Here is a 16255-nt window from a genome sequence, read left to right as displayed (position 1 = left end):
ATATCAATAGAACATGTCATCTTAAAACAAAAAGAATATACCTTTTTCTCAGCACCTCACGCTTCCTTCTCCAAAATAGATCATATAATTGGTCACAAAACAGGTCTCAACAGATACAAAAAGATTGAAATAATCCCTTGCATCCTATCAGATCACTATGGACTAAGGCTGGTCTTTAATATCAACAAAAACAATGGAAAGCACACATACACGTGGAAACTGAACAACGCTCTACTCAATGATGACTTGGTCAGGGAAGAAATAAAGAAATTAAAGACTTTTTTAGAATTTAATGAAAATAAAGGCTTGTCATACCAAAACTTATGGGAAACAATGAAAGCAGTGTTAAGAGGAAACCTGATAGCTCTAAATGCCTAGAAAAAGAAACTGGAGAGATCATACACTAGCAGCTTGACAGCACACCTAAAAGCTGTAGAACAAAAAGAAACAAATACACCCAAGAGGAGTAGATAGCAGGAAATAATCAAACTCAGGGCTGAAATCAACCAAGTAGAGACAAAAAGAATTATACAAAGTATCAACAAAACCAGGAGCTGGATCTTTGAGAAAATTAACAAGATAGATAAACCCTTAGCCAGACTAACCAGAGGGCACAGAGACAGTATCCAAATTAATAAAATCAAAACTGAAAGGGAGACATAAAACAGAAACGGAGGGAATTTTAAAAAAAATCATCAGATCCTACAACAAAAGTCTATACTCAACAAAACTGGAAAATCTGGATGAAATGGACAATTTTCTAGACAGATACTAGATACCAAAGTTAAATCATGATCAGATAAACTATCTAAACAGTCCCATAACTCTTAAAGAATAGCAGCAGTCATTAAAATTTCCCTACCAAAAAAAAAAGCCCAGGACCAGACAGTTTTAGTGCAGAGTTCTATCAGACCTTCAAGGAAGACCTAATAACAATTCTTTTCAAACTGTTCCACAAAATAGAAACAGAAGGAACACTACCCAATTCGTTCTATGAAGCCACAATTAAGCTCATACCTAAACCACACAGACACAACAAAGAAAGAGAACTTCAGACCAATCTCCCTTTTGAATATCAATGCAAAAATGCTCAATAATATTCTTGCAAACCGAATCCAGGAAACACATCAAAACAATCATCCATTATGATCAAGTAGGCTTTATCCCAGGAATGCATGGATGGTTCAATATATGGAAAACCATAAACGTAATCCACTATATAAACAAACTCAAATAAAAAAAACCACTTGATCATCTCACTAGATGCTAAGAAAGCATTTGACAAAATTCAACATCCCTTCATGGTAAAACTAAAAAGATCAGGAATTCAAGGCACATACCTAAACATAGTAAAAGCAATATAGACCTACCGGCTTAGTAGCCAACATCAAACTAAATGGAGAGAAACTTGAAGCAATCCCACTAAAATTGGACTAGACAAGGCTGCCCACTTTCTCCCTACCTATTCAATATAGTACTGGAAGTCCTAGTCAGAGCAATTAGACAACAAAAGAAAGTCAAAGGGATACAAATTGGAAAGGAAGAAGTCAAAATATCACTATTTGCAGGTGATATGATAGTATACTTAGGTGACCCCAAAACTTCCACTAGAGAACTCCTAAACCTGATAAACAACTTCAGCAAAGTGGATGGATATAAAATTAATTCAAACAAATCAATAGCCTTCCTCTACTCAAAGGATAAACAGAAAGACAGTAGGGAAATGACACCCTAACCAAGCAAGTGAAAGATCTGTATGACAAGAACTTCAAGGCCCTGAAGAAAGAAATTGAAGATCTCAGAAGATGGAATACTCTCCCATGCTCATGGATTGATAGGATTAATATAGTAAAAATGGCCATCTTGCTGAAAGCAATCTACAGATTCAATGCAATCCCCATTAAATTTCCAACTCAATTCTTTATAGAGATAGAAAGAGCAATTTACAAATTCATTTGGAATAACAAAAAACCCAGGATAGGGAAAACTATTCTCAACAATAAAAGAACTTCTGAGGGAATCACCATCCCTGACCTCAGTCTGTACTACAGATCAATAGTGATAAAAACTGCATGGTATTGGTACAGAGACAGACAGGAAGAACAATGGAATAGAATTGAAGACCTAGAAATGAACCCACATACCTATGGTCACTTGATCTTTGACAAAGGAGCTAAAACTGTCCAGTGGAAAAAGGACAGCATTTTCGACAAATGGTGCTGGATCAACTGGAGGTCAGCATGTAGAAGAATGCAAATGGATCCATTCATATCTCCTTGAACAAAGCTCAAGTCCAAGTGGATAAAGGACCTTCACATAAAACCAGATACACTGAAACTAATAGAAGAAAAGGTGGGGAAGACCCTTGAATACCTAGGCACAGGGGAAAATTTCCTGAACAGAACAAAAATGGCTTATGCTCTAAGATCAAGAATTGACAAATGGGACCTCATAAAACTGCAAATCTTCTGTAAGGCAAAGGACACTGTCAATAGGACAAAGTGGCAACCAACAGATTGGGAAAAGATCTTTACTAATCCTATATTTGATAGAGGGCTAGTATCCCATATATACAAAGAACTCTAGAAATTAGACTCCAGACAACCAAATAACCCTATTAAAAATGGGGTATAGAGCTAAGCAAAGAAATCTCAACTGAGGAACTCAAATGGCTGAGAAGCACCTAAAGAAATGTTCAATACCCTTAGTCATCAAAGAAATGCAAATCAAAACAACCCGGAGATTCTACTTCACACCAGTCAGAATGGTTAAGATCAAATCTCAGTAGATAGCAGATGCTGGCAAGGATATGGAGAAGGAGGAACACTCCTCCATTGTTGGTGGGAATATAAGCTGGTACAACCACTCTGGAAATCAGTCTGGCAGTTCCTCAGAAAATTGGACATAGCATTACCTGAGGTCCCAGCTATACCACTTCTGGGCATATACCCAGAAGATGCTCCAACATACAACAAGGACATGTGCTTCACTATGTTCATAGCAGCCTTATTTATAATAGCCAGAAGCTGGAAAAACCCAGATGTCCTTCAACAGAGGAATGGATACAGAAAATGTGGTACATTTACCCAATGGAGTACTACTCAGCTATTAAAAACAATGAATTCATGAAATTATTAGGCAAATGATGGAACTAGAAAATATCCTGAGTGAGGTAACTCAGTCACAAAAGAACACACAAGGTATGCACTCACTGATAAGTAAATATTAGCACAAAAGCTGGAAATATTCAAGATACAGTTCAAAGACCACATGAAGCTCATGAACAAGGAAGACCAAAGTGTAGGTGCTTCAGTCCTTCTTAGAAGGAGTAACAAAATATTCATGGGAGCAAATATGGAGACAAAGTGTGGGACAGAAACTGAAGGAGGGGCTGTCCAGAGACTGCTCCACCTGGGTATCCATCCCATGTGCAGTCACTAAAGACAGAAGCTGATGTGGATGCCAGGAAGTACATGTTGACAGGAGCCTGATCTAGCTGTTTCCTTAGAGGTCTGCCAGAGCCTGACATATACAGAGGCAGATGCTCACAGCTAACCATAGAACTGATCATGTGGTTCCCGGTGGAGGAGTTAGAGAGAAGACTGAAGGAACTGAAGGGGTTTGTGGCCCCATGGGGAGAGCAACAATACCAACCAGAGTTCCCAGAGTCTAAACTACCAGCCTGGGAGCACATAGTGAGGGACCATGGCTCCAGCTGTATATATAGGGGGGGGGGATGGCCTTGTTGGGCATAGGTGGGAGAGGAAGTCCTTGGTCCAGTGAAGGCTGGATGGTCCAGTGAAGGCTGGATGCCCCAGTGTGGTGGAATTCGAGGGTGGGGAGTTGGGAGTGGGTGGGTGGGGTCACATCCTCATAGAAGCAGGAGGACGGGGGATGGGATAGGGGGTGGTTGAGGGAAATGGGGAAAGGGCATAACATCTGAAATGCAAATAAGATATCCAATAAAAAAAGTGCTACATTGTTGCGGTAAATCTCTTGCCCATAGGGAGTCCATAGAATAACGACACAAGTCAATAAGTATCAAATGAATGCTGCATGCCTAGATTGGGCAGATTTACCATTAAACTACACTATTTCCCCGGCTATGAGAGCTCTTAACAACTTGCGGTTTCCTAGGTCAAGGCCTTCTTCGTCTTCTCTCTCTCTCTCGACCAACTGCCCTCTGCCTCGACCAACTGCCAACTCCCCCGCTTCTCTCTCTCCTCCTCGGCTCTCCTACTCTTCTCCCTTTTCCTGCCTCTGGCTCCTCCCACTCCTCTTCTACTGCCCAATCACTGGCTGTAGCCTTTATTTAACAAATTTGATTGGACAGAAGGTTTACAAGATTCACTCCTCCTTCGCAGCCCCTCCCAGGAGTAGAGTTACCATGACAACAAGAGGCTAGGGCTATCCACCACATTTCCCCCCTTTTGTCCAATAATAAAAAAAATTTTTTTTCTTTTCACATATTAATTGAACTCTAATTATATTACCATGTTGTGATTGTTAAAATACAAGATAAACCTACCACCCAGTCCATCATTTTTGTTAACTAAATAGAACCTTTGCCATCTCTCTCAATTAATAAACTTAGTTCTGAACCTGGCTTATGTCCTGTCTTCAAAATGAATAGCATCTGAAAACCATCCTCTCAAAGTAAATAGCCTGGGTTGGCTGTGAGATTATAAATCTTCAACCCCATCAGAAATTCAGGATGACTAGTTAATTAAAGATATGGGAAGCACAAAGCGTGGCTTCTAAAACTCAGCCAAATTAAATAGACCACTGAACATCTAGACAGTTCCTTATTTCAAAACGTTGGAGCATCTGGCCTTCAGCCTTCTGGCCCAGGAATCATCTGACAGACCTAGTAATGCAGAATTACTAAGGGCTGATTACTCTGTCTTGGCAGATATAATCAGTCGACTATTCTGCAAGTGTGTTTCTTTTTTGCACACTATTTTGTCTGTAGATTAAAAGAGGCAATTCTTGCCTAGTGGCTGTCATACCACAACTGGTGTAACTCCAAAGATGCTCAATTTCTTCTTAGAATCCAAGACTGGGAAGCTGTTAGGATCAGATAAGTCTCCAATAAAATAAATGTTTATATCAGAATGTTTGTAATGTCAATTCTATGGATTTCTGACGTTTTTGAAAATCAACTATGTAAGGCAATCTGAACAGTTGTCTGTTAATTCCTTTCCACTAATTTTTTTTTTGATTAAAAAGGACTGGGTCTAAGCCTTGTATTTCTAAATAATATATATAGGTACAATGCCTACATGAGAGTAATATATTAATCCCACTTTTGTATTAATAAGAAACTTATGCCAGTGAAAATCCTAAATTTGTATAAAATAAATTCCATATCAATGTAAGAGATTATAATTTCAACCTTGTAACTATCATAAAGATTTCTTACCAATGTAAGATATACCTATTTTTTTTTAACTGGGTCTAAGCTTTGTATTTCTGTATGAGTTATACAGGCACAATGCCTATATAAGAGTAAAATATTAATCCCACTTAATTCCTGAGATTTAGCTCTCTAATTCCCTTCCTGTCTGAAGCTACATTTGTAAAGTATTCCTTAAATTACAACACATGTATAATTTACAAAGTAACCAGAACCATCCACCCCAACATAAGGAACTGGGGCGATGATCTCCTTTTGTCTGTTTCCAGCTGAATTGGGGTGAAGAATTCCCATCTGGAGGCCCAAAGGGAAACAGGAAAATTGGCTTAGTCAAAGGAGAGCTAGCTGGCATCATTTGCCTTGAAGTCACTGTGTACTGAGAAAGTTCATAGCAAAGCTGACACCATAACTGTTACAGTCAGAAAGGCTGGACAGGCAAGCTAGATGTTCTGGAAAAGTTCTGGAAGCAAGTCCTTAAAAGAAGCGGCTTCGATGCAGTTGCAGTAGAATCAAGCACGAAGCTGGAATAGGAGGTCCTAGAGACTCAGAATCCCCGAGTATAAATCATGCTAGGGCTGAGTTTCTCTTCTTTCATCCTGTAACATATAAAACTTAAAAGCAACAGGTAGTTTTATAAAAACATTCACGTGGAACATGTAGGGCACACAGCTTTGTCAATGAAGATCAATAAAGAAAGGCCACTGCCCTCTTCAGGTTAGTTTGATTACTTAATCAAACTATATATAACTTATATACATGCCCTCATAAAGGATGGCATGTATTAAGTCATGAGAAATTATTACCCAATTAAATGTTCTTGGCTTTGTATTGACATTTTAGTCCCAGCCAGTTAAGTCCATATAAGAGACATAACACCATATATACATCACCCATTTGGTTGGTTGAGTTAGTCTCCCTTTTCTTCTGTGTCGACTAGTGCTTCAGGGGGTCTCCCTTTGTCATTTCTGACCTTTATCATTTTGGAAGGAACCCACAGCTTTTCTTTTCCTGTGGAAACATAAACATAACCTCTCCCCCAGCGTAATACATTTCCCACTTTCCATTCTGACGTCATAATATCCTTAATATAAACAGGTTGATTTAGTTCAGAAGTTTTTTCCACAATCCAATGTCTCTCAGCAGCTGTGGAGTTTTGTTCATTAGCATTTAAAAAATTTAGAGTTAATAAAGCACTATGTAATCTATCTTTGGGGGTTCTTATTGATCCCTTTTGCCTATTAAGCATCTCCTTTACAGTTCGATTGGATCTCTCCACAACTGCTTGTCCCGTAGGATTATGTGATATGCCTGTAACATGTTTTATATTATAATATGTAAAAAACTTCTCCATCTTATTAGAGGTATATGCTGGACCATTGTCTGTTTTAATTTGTATGGGTATTCCCATAATGGCCATGACTTCTAACAAATGTGTAATTACAGAATCAGCCTTTTCTGATGCTAATGCAGTTGCCCATTGAAATCCTGAATATGTGTCTATAGTATGGTGCACATATTTCAGTTTGCCAAACTCTGTAAAATGAAAGACATCCATTTGCCAAATGTCATTTCTTTGAGTACCCTTAGGGTTAGTTCCTGTAGGCAATGGAGTTTGGTTATATAATGAGCAAGTAGGGCATTGCCTCACAATTTCCTTGGCTTGTTGCCAAGTAATAGAGAACTCTTTCTTTAAACCTTTGCTGTTAACATGATGTTTTTTATGAAATTCTGAAGCCTTAGCACGCTTCCTATCAATAGCTGGTCGATATCATTATTACCTTGTGCTAGAGGGCCTGGCAGACCTGTATGCGATCTTATGTGTGTTATATATATGGGGTTACTTCTATTTCTAATAATTTGTTGTAGTTGAAAAAATAATGAGGTCAATTCAGAATTATCTTGAATAAGTTCAGCAGTCTCTATGTGTAAAACAACCCTTTCGGCATATTGAGAGTCAGTTACTATATTAAGGGATTCTTGAAAATCTGACAATACCATGATAATTGCATATAATTCAGATTTTTGAACTGACTTATAGGGACTCTCAGCCACCTTACTTATGTCTTCTGATTTATATCCTGCCTTTCCTGATTTACTAGCATCAGTGTAAAATGTAGGGGCTCCAGATATCGGAGTTCCTTTTAAAATACGAGGGATAATCCAATTAGTTCTTTTTATGAACTGAAGCCGCTTGCTTTTAGGATATTTGTTGGTAATCTCTCCCAAAAAGTTACTACATGCTCTTTGCCAATGTTCATCTTGTGCCCATAACGAGATAATTTCTGCATTAGTAAAAGGTGCAACAATTTCAGCCGGGTCCATTCCAACTAATTGTCTAAGTCTCATTTTTCCTTTCAGTATTAATTCAGAAACCTTCTCAACGTAGGTTTTTAACTTTTTACTCTGTTTATGGGCTAAAAATATCCACTCTAGAATATAATCTTCTCTCTGCATAAGAATTCCAGTAGGAGAGTGAGTAGAAGGTAAAATAACTAAGATGCAGGCCATTTTTGGATCAATACGATCTAGATGTGTATCCTGCAGTTTTCTTTCTACCAAGGCTAACTCCTTCTCAGTATCAGGAGTCAATTTCCTAGGACTATTTAAATCTTTATCACCTTTTAAGGTTTGAAATAAATTACTTAGTTCTTGAGTGGTCAAGCCAATTGCTGGTCGCAGCCAGTTTATATCTCCAAGTAGCTTCTGAAAATCATTTAGGGTTCTTAATTGGTTTCTTCTAATTTGTACCTTTTGTGGCTTAACCGTTTGTAGACTTATCTTATACCCTAGATAATTAATAGAATCTCCTCTTTGTATTTTTTCGGGGGCTATTTGCAATCCCCAGCAAGGCAAAATTTTCTTTACTTCATCAAACATATTTTCCAAGATATTAATATCTGAATCAGCCAACAAAATATCATCCATATAATGATAAATAATTGATTTGGGAAACCTTTTGCGAATTATCTCCAATGGCTGTTGTACAAAGTATTGACACAAGGTAGGACTATTTACCATTCCTTGTGGTAAGACTTTCCAATGATATCTCTTTACTGGGCAACCTTTATTAAAGGTAGGTACTGAGAAAGCAAACCTTTCCCTATCACATTCATGTAGAGGAATTGTGAAGAAACAATCTTTCAGATCAATCACTATAATGGGCCAATCCTTAGGCAACAAGGAAGGCAATGGGATACCAGGCTGCAAAGAACCCATAGGCTGAATAATCTTATTAATTGCTCTGAGATCTGTCAACATCCTCCATTTGCCAGATTTCTTTTTAATGACAAATACTGGAGAATTCCAAGGACTGGTAGACTCTTCAATATGCTGAGCCTCCAGTTGTTCCTGGACCAGCTGTTCTAATACCTGTAATTTTTCTTTTGTCATAGACCACTGCTCAATCCAAATGGGTTGATTAGACAACCACTTTAGTGATAATGTTGTTGGTGTCTTGGTAGCAATGGCTCTTTGGGGTAGAGCTAAATTGTCGGCCTCTACCATATGTTGTTTATGAACAGCTTGGACAGTGTGAGACTGCCTTAAATAACGTTTATTAACAAATTTTAAATTTTTATTAGGAGCCTGATGAATTTCATGATTAAACATTGACACTGAGGGGATATTAATCTGGGTTTTCCACTGTTGTAATAGATCTCTTCCCCATAAGTTAATGGCTATATCAGCCACGTATGGCCTCAATTTTCCTAGCTGACCTTCTGGTCCTATACATTTAAGCCATCTGGTGCTTTGTTTTATTTTGGATAAAGTTCCAAGTCCTTGAAACTGGATGTCTACTTCATGAAGTGGCCAACCTTCAGGCCAAGAATTTGGAGAAATAACAGTGACATCTGCTCCAGTGTCAACCATCCCCTCAATCTCAATATTATTCACTAGTAATCTTAGTTTTGGTCTTTGATCTTCTATAGAAGTTTGCCAAAATATTTGCTTTTGACTCCCTGTGAGGCCTTCTGAATTGTCTATAAAACCTTCCTCAGCCTTATCTGGTCTTACAACATTTGTTTTTGAAGCAGTGACATTTAATTTTCCTGAGGAAGAGAATTCTCCCTTTCTGGCATTGGGGCCTGCGAGAGGCCCCCCTAGAAGTTTTTTGGCAGGGTATTGCCCCATTTGTCTGTTGTTGCTCTACATTCCCTGGTCAGATGTCGGCCTTTGCCACATCTTTGACATATTCCAGAAGGCCTAGGCCCCCATTTCGTATTATTTTGATTTGTCCTATAGTCATTTCTGAGATGACCCCATTTACCACAATTAAAACATTTGAAATCTTGGGTCATCTCTAGGTTTCTAGTTGCAGTTTTTCCTATTACTGACCTATCAGCTGAGTGAGATCCAACATCAGCTGTGTATCTAATCCATTCATTTATTGATGCTGACCTTGCCCTCAGTGGTTGAGGGAAATGGGGAAAGGGCATAACATCTGAAATGCAAATAAGATATCCAATAAAAAAAGTGCTACATGTGTATAATATATATGAGGACTGAGGAGATAACTCAGGGGGTGAAGTACTGGCAGACCAACTCAGGTCAAGCCTGTCTTCAGATGTGTCTCCCCATCCTCATAGCTGATTATGCATGCAGTCGTCAAGCTAAAACACACCAAGTTATCTAATGCTACCTCTCCAAAGGAAACAACATTAACTAAATGGGTCCTTCCCCACTTTCCCTACATTATGCCAGCTGGGAATCAGTCCAACTGCAAGCTCTTACAGTGGACTATTCAACCACATGGCATGGAACCACTAACTTTTTGTAAAACCTGTAAGAAAGGCCACCCTATTCTGCTACATGGACCTGAATTCTGAGTTCCTGACATGCTGTTGTCTACCTGCCTCTGGCCACAGATTCTGAATTCTTAGAATTACTGATATGCTGCTGCTTGTCTGACTATGGTGTTAATAACTCTTGTAATCTGTCTCACTATCCCCCTGGAAGCCCAAATTAAAAACCTTTCACTATGTAAGATGACAATACACAGCTCGATAGGATGACATACAAAAAGCTAGTTGCCAGAGAGACTGCAAGCTCTTTTCTATGTGGACTATCTGTAACAAATATCATGTACAATAAAAGGCCACCATGTACAAATATGGGAGCAGCTGGTCATGAGTCTTGTAGCCCAGTGCTTTTGAGGGGATGCCTGTTCTCTACTCATAAGCCTATGCCCATTCTCAGGAGCACTATCTTCTTTTAAAAATTTATTTTATGTATGAGTATATATGAGTACACTGTTTTTATTCACACCAGAAGAGGGCAGCAGATTCTATTACAGATGGTTATGAGTCACCATGTGGTTGCTGGGACTTGAACTCAGGACCTCTAGAAGATGAGCCAGTGCTCTTAACTGCTGAGCCATCTCTCCAGCCCAAACTCTTTTTTTTGTTGTTGTTTGTTTTTTTTGTTGTTGTTTTGTTTTTTTTGTTTTTTCGAGACAGGGTTTCTCTGTTGTAGTCCTAGCTGTCCTGAAACTCACTCTGTAGACCAGGCTGGCCTCAAACTCAGAAATCCTCCTGCCTCTGCCTCCCAAGTGCTGGGATTAAAGGCATGCGCCACCACTGCCCAGTCAGCCCAAACTCTTGAAATAAACTCTCTTTTTTACTACCTTACTGTATGTCCCTGGTACAATCCTTTTTCCTGGTATTTAAGAGCCTGGGAACCTCAGCAGGTGCCCCTGGGGTGCAGATTGGTACCTATAAGAGCAAAGAGGCCTAGTGCATGCCAGGCAAGTGTTTTGATGCTGAGCCTCAGACCACCACAGACTCTACTGGCTAGGATTTGTGTGTTACATCTCTGAGGGGAAACGTTTCCCCAGCTCTGCTTTGGCTGGGGAGTATTTCCCCAGATCTGAAGGGAAAGGCATACTGGCAGTTGGGAGCCAAGGAATACTGCAAAATCACTCTGCACAATAAACCTCACACACGAGATATATTGGGAGGAAAGAACCCAGAAGGGTGGCTGCCTCTGCTCTGGGAGAAGCAGTTATGGAGTGAGCAGAAGATAGTGTTTATACAGCTTTGTGGGGCAGAGCTTTACAGGGTAGAACTTTTGGGGATTGGTGGGTTTTCAAGTCCAGAGCTTGGGGTTTTTACACAGTAGAGGGCATAGGGGTTGGTGTCTGGGTCCAGCCATTAAGGCAGTTATAGTGTTCTTTGGGTGGAACCTGGTCGTTGGAGGTCCTTAGGGCGGGACTTAAGATTTCATCTAGGGTTTTCAGCTTTTCAGAGGTAGTTTTAGATAGCAACTTTTAGGTTACTCTTTGTAGCAGCATATTTTCCCGGGAAAGTTGGGAGGAGCTAAGGTGGGAGGAGTAAGGAGCAGAAGAGGAGGAGGAGGAGTAGCTAGGAGGGAGAGGAAGAGAGAGAAAGAGAGAGAGAGAGAGAGAGGAACATGGCTGCAGGCCTTCACGTGTCTCTAGTGGTCAAAGGTAGTTGATATATCTAGGTTGGGTATTGGGTTACACCCCTCTAATTGTGTGGGCATCTTGTTATTGAGCATTACCAAACATATAAAGCCTTTGATTAATCTTTAAGCATTAGAGTCTCCTTTTCTACCCGGTACTGAGTAGATGGTGGGATGGTCTGGGCTCAGCCCAGCCTTGTGGAGACAGCGTGGAAGAATATTAACAGCAGTGGAAGAATATTAACAGCAACAACTCTTGAGTATTATTAGAAATGCAGATATTCACTTAAAGATGTGCAGGAGGCAGGACTGTGCCTTTCCTCCCTTCAGTTTTATTTAGCTCATTCATCTCTGCCTGGGAAGTTTCCATCAGAAGTGATGCCCACTTTTTAGGCCTCAGCATCTGTGGTAGTTGCTTCTCTTGACTGCCTCTGAAAATTCTTTTTTCTTGGTACTCTCTTTATGTGCGTTGCCTCTCTCTTGAATCATCTCCACTACTGCAGACATCTGTAGATTCTTGTTTGTAGTTCAATATTGGTGTTCTGCTAGATTCTTTCCATCTGATTGTCATTTTCTGGATGATTTTTCCTGTGGTTTCTAACATCTTCATGGTGATAATTCTAAATTTTTCATCCAGGGGTAAGTGAGATGGCTATGTGGATTAAAGGTGCTTGCCACCAAATATAACTGTAATACCCAAAGTTAACCCGTAAACACCTCCTGCCCCAGGAATTAGGTAACTTTCTGTGGAATGCCAGGAGTTGTAGTTCTGGGAAAAGAACTCCTCGTTGGAAAGTATGGTGGCCTATAGTTTTGTATATGGGGCCATTCTCAGCTGGGAAATTCCTGGGAATGATCCTGACCAAAGTCCATCTTTTGGTCAGTATTCAATATTTAATAAAACTTGCTTCAAATTTGATGTAAAATGATGCAATTGGTTTTCTCCGGTGAGTCTCGGGATTAACAGTGACAACTTGAAATAGTTTCTTAAGCTTTATGTGGTGGGGGTTCAAAGTGGTCAGAGTGGAAGAAAGGGGAGAGTACAGTGCCACTAATCTGCTGAGGTGAAGCTTTGCTGTTGAGGATCAAGGTTGTCAGGCTGAAACTGGACCCAGAGAAGATAAAGCATACTGTCTCCTCCATTCAGAACTTCTTCATTTATGTGGCCATGCTGGCCTCACCCTCACCCTAACCATCAGTCAGTACTTTTAGTAAATATACTAAAGGAAAAAAAAAAGCCCTAAGTGGTAGAAGAAGAAGCTCAATTTCTATAAGCTGTTTTCTGATCTCTATAAACATGCTAATGGCATGTACCATGTACCCAGACCCTCACACACACAAAACAAATGAGCAAATAGTGTTAAAAATAAATTATCATCCATTGCCTGTGTTTAATTGCTTTCTGGTCATTATCCAGACTCGCTTGTTCTAAATTATAAGTGAAGCTAAAATAATTTTTGACACTTTTAATAATCTCTCTTATGTCCTGATTCTGTCTATATCTGTGTTTGTGTGTATTGCTGGGCATTTGTGTGTGTGTGTGTGTGTGTGTGTGTCTGTCTGTCTGTCTGTGCATTTGTGTGTGTAGGCTAGAGGTTGACTTTGTCAGGTGTCTTTCTCAATCACTCTCCACCTTATGGTTTGAGACAGAATCTCTCACTGGATCTGAAGCTTGCCAATTAGGCTAAACTGGCTGGCCAGAGAGCAGTAGACAGCCTCCTATCTGCATCTCCTCAGTGCTGGGTTTATAGATGCAGACCACCATGCCTGGCTTTTTCACATGCATGTTAAAGATTGAACTCAGGTACTCATGCTTGCTCAGGAAGTGCATTACTGACTTTGTCATCCTCCTAACCCACATCCTGGTTCTTTTTTTTTTTTTTTTTTTAATTTTTTTTTCACATCCTGATTCTTAAAGTCATTTAAATCCATTTCCATTACCACGGTCACATCATACTCTTTCCTGTCCACTAGAGTCCACTCTGGTGTGCTCATTCTTAATGGTTACCTAATATCCTGGGGGACGCCTCTAGACTGGGACAAGTCAGCAAACACTGGACCTGTCTTATTATTTCAGCCTTCTTAAGAGTCTGTCAAGCCAGGCAGTGGTGGCACACACATTTAATCCCAGCACTTGGGAGACAGAGGCAGGTGGATTTCTGAGTTTGAGGCCAGCCTGGTCTACAGAGTGAGTTCCAGCCAGGGCTACACAGAGAAACCCTGTCTCAAAAAACCAAAAACCAAAAACCAAAAAAAAAAAAAAAAAAAAAAAAAAAGGGGGGGGGCTGCTGCTTGCTCCCTCCTCTCTGTCTGGGCTGGAGAGATGGCTCAGTGGTTAAGAGCATTGTCTGCTCTTCAAGAGGTCCTGAGTTCAATTCCCAGCAACCACATGGTGGCTCACAACCATCTGTAATGGGGTCTGGTGCCCTCTTCTGGCATGCAAGCAGAATTATACTGTAAACATAATAAATCTAAAAAACAAAAAAACAAACAAAATAAAACAAAAAAAAACAAACAAACAAAAAACCCCAAACCATCCGGGTTTAGTTAGAATCCAGCCTAGTGGGCTGAGGAGGAGACAAGACTGACATGAAGCTCTGATGTGACAGTGTCAGGATGAGTAGTTAGTGTGGCACTCAGTAGAGGATTATGCAATTTGAAGACACTGTCTTTACCATCTAAGCTCACAGTGTCCACTTGGAATAGGGAAGCCCTTAATTATATTTGGTTCAAAAATGTTTTGCATTTTGCATTAATGTTTTAAAAGCTTTTGTTTCTCTTTTGATACAGGGTCTTAAAGCAGAGACTTTTATCTGTGGCTGGCCTGGAACTTAGATCTGCCTGCCTCTCTACTTCCTGAGTGCTGAGTTAATGTATGTACCACCCCATTTGATTCTCTTTTGGAGTCAAGTTCTCTAGCCTAGGCTAGCTTGCAGCACTATACCCAACAAAAACTACTCATTTTTCTTGAATCCTTTACCTGCCTCTTGAAGGTAAAATTTTGAAGCAAAACACTAAAGCACTGTGGTAGTGAAAATATAGTGACAGGCTTTTGCTCCATGTCTCTGCCACAGAGCCAAACAGGAAGAATCACTTCCTCTTTATAACAACTGTGCCATCCCAGATGGTCTCGTGTGAACAGAGGTGCATGCATGCCATGGTGAATGTATGGAGACTAGAGGACAACTTTTCTTTCTTATGTGTATACCTGCTTATCTGTATGTGTGTTAGAAGCACAAGTGCCCTTTTGAGGCCAGAAGCAGTTGTTGGATTCTCTGAAACTGGAGTTAGAGGTGGTTGCAAGCTGCTTGGTATTGGTGCTGGGAACCAAACCCAGGTCTGTGCAGGAGCAGCAAGTGATTTTTGTTGTTGAGCCGTCTCTATAGCCCTGAAAGGACATCTTTTGGGAGTTGGTTCTCACCTTCTACCAAGGCAGGAATCCAATTCTGGTGGTCAGTCTTGCACAGAAAGCACTTTCATCCTGAGCCATCCTGCCAGGCCCTATCCTAGTTCAGTGATATTTACCCACCTTGCCTTCCTGTCTCTAAAACCAACCAGCCATAGTATTTAAAGAAATAGATGTTAGCCAGTTTCCTGATACTGGTTATTTCTGTTTCTGATCAAGTTAAGTTTGTTTTTATCATGTGGGTCCGACATCCCTTTCACTCTATTTTCTGCTTGTGTGTGCAATGCTGGAAAAGCCTGATCCCAACAGGCCTCATATTTCTCCTAACTACGACAGTGTAAACCTTTTCCCTACCACCTCAGTGGTTCTCATCTTTCCTGACGCTGTGACCTTAAATTACAGTTCCCCAGTTGTGACCCCCAACCATAAAATTATTTTCACTGCTACTGCATAGCTAATTTTGCTGTTATGAATTGTAAATATCTAATATGCAACCCCTGTGAAAGGGTTGTTTAACCCCAAAGGGGTCACCACCCACTGAGAACCACTGCACCATTAAAATTTTTCCCCTTTGGCTCAGTCCAGCTTAGGAAGAATTAGGAATCACAAAGGGGCAGACATTCTGAGTAACAGAGGCCACTCGCCCCTCCCACCTGAAGTATGCAGGTCACCATCTTTGTGTCATGGAGTCGCAGTGTAAGGCAAAAAGAAACTATCTGCTGAGCTCTTGGCACAGTCACTTTTACAGTCTGCTAACATTTGCTGAACAAAGTTGTTTAATCAATAGCTAGGTGTTGACAGAGGAGGGGCCTGGGGCCCCATCCCTCAGAACTGGTTGATGATAAGATTCGGAAAAGGGGGAGTAGTCACTGCTTTCAGTTGTGTACCCGCCAGTTGAATCCTGCCAGGCTCTGGCGAATGTTCCAAACTCACAGCCACAGACAACATGTTTAACTAAATGTGTAGCAAAGGAGAACCAAGATGAGAGACTGATATGGATGGAGGTAGGATAT

The sequence above is a fragment of the Arvicanthis niloticus genome, chromosome 16 (assembly GCF_011762505.2).
Source record: "Arvicanthis niloticus isolate mArvNil1 chromosome 16, mArvNil1.pat.X, whole genome shotgun sequence".
Taxonomy (NCBI): domain Eukaryota; kingdom Metazoa; phylum Chordata; class Mammalia; order Rodentia; family Muridae; genus Arvicanthis; species Arvicanthis niloticus.
Note: the sequence above shows the minus strand (reverse complement) of the source record.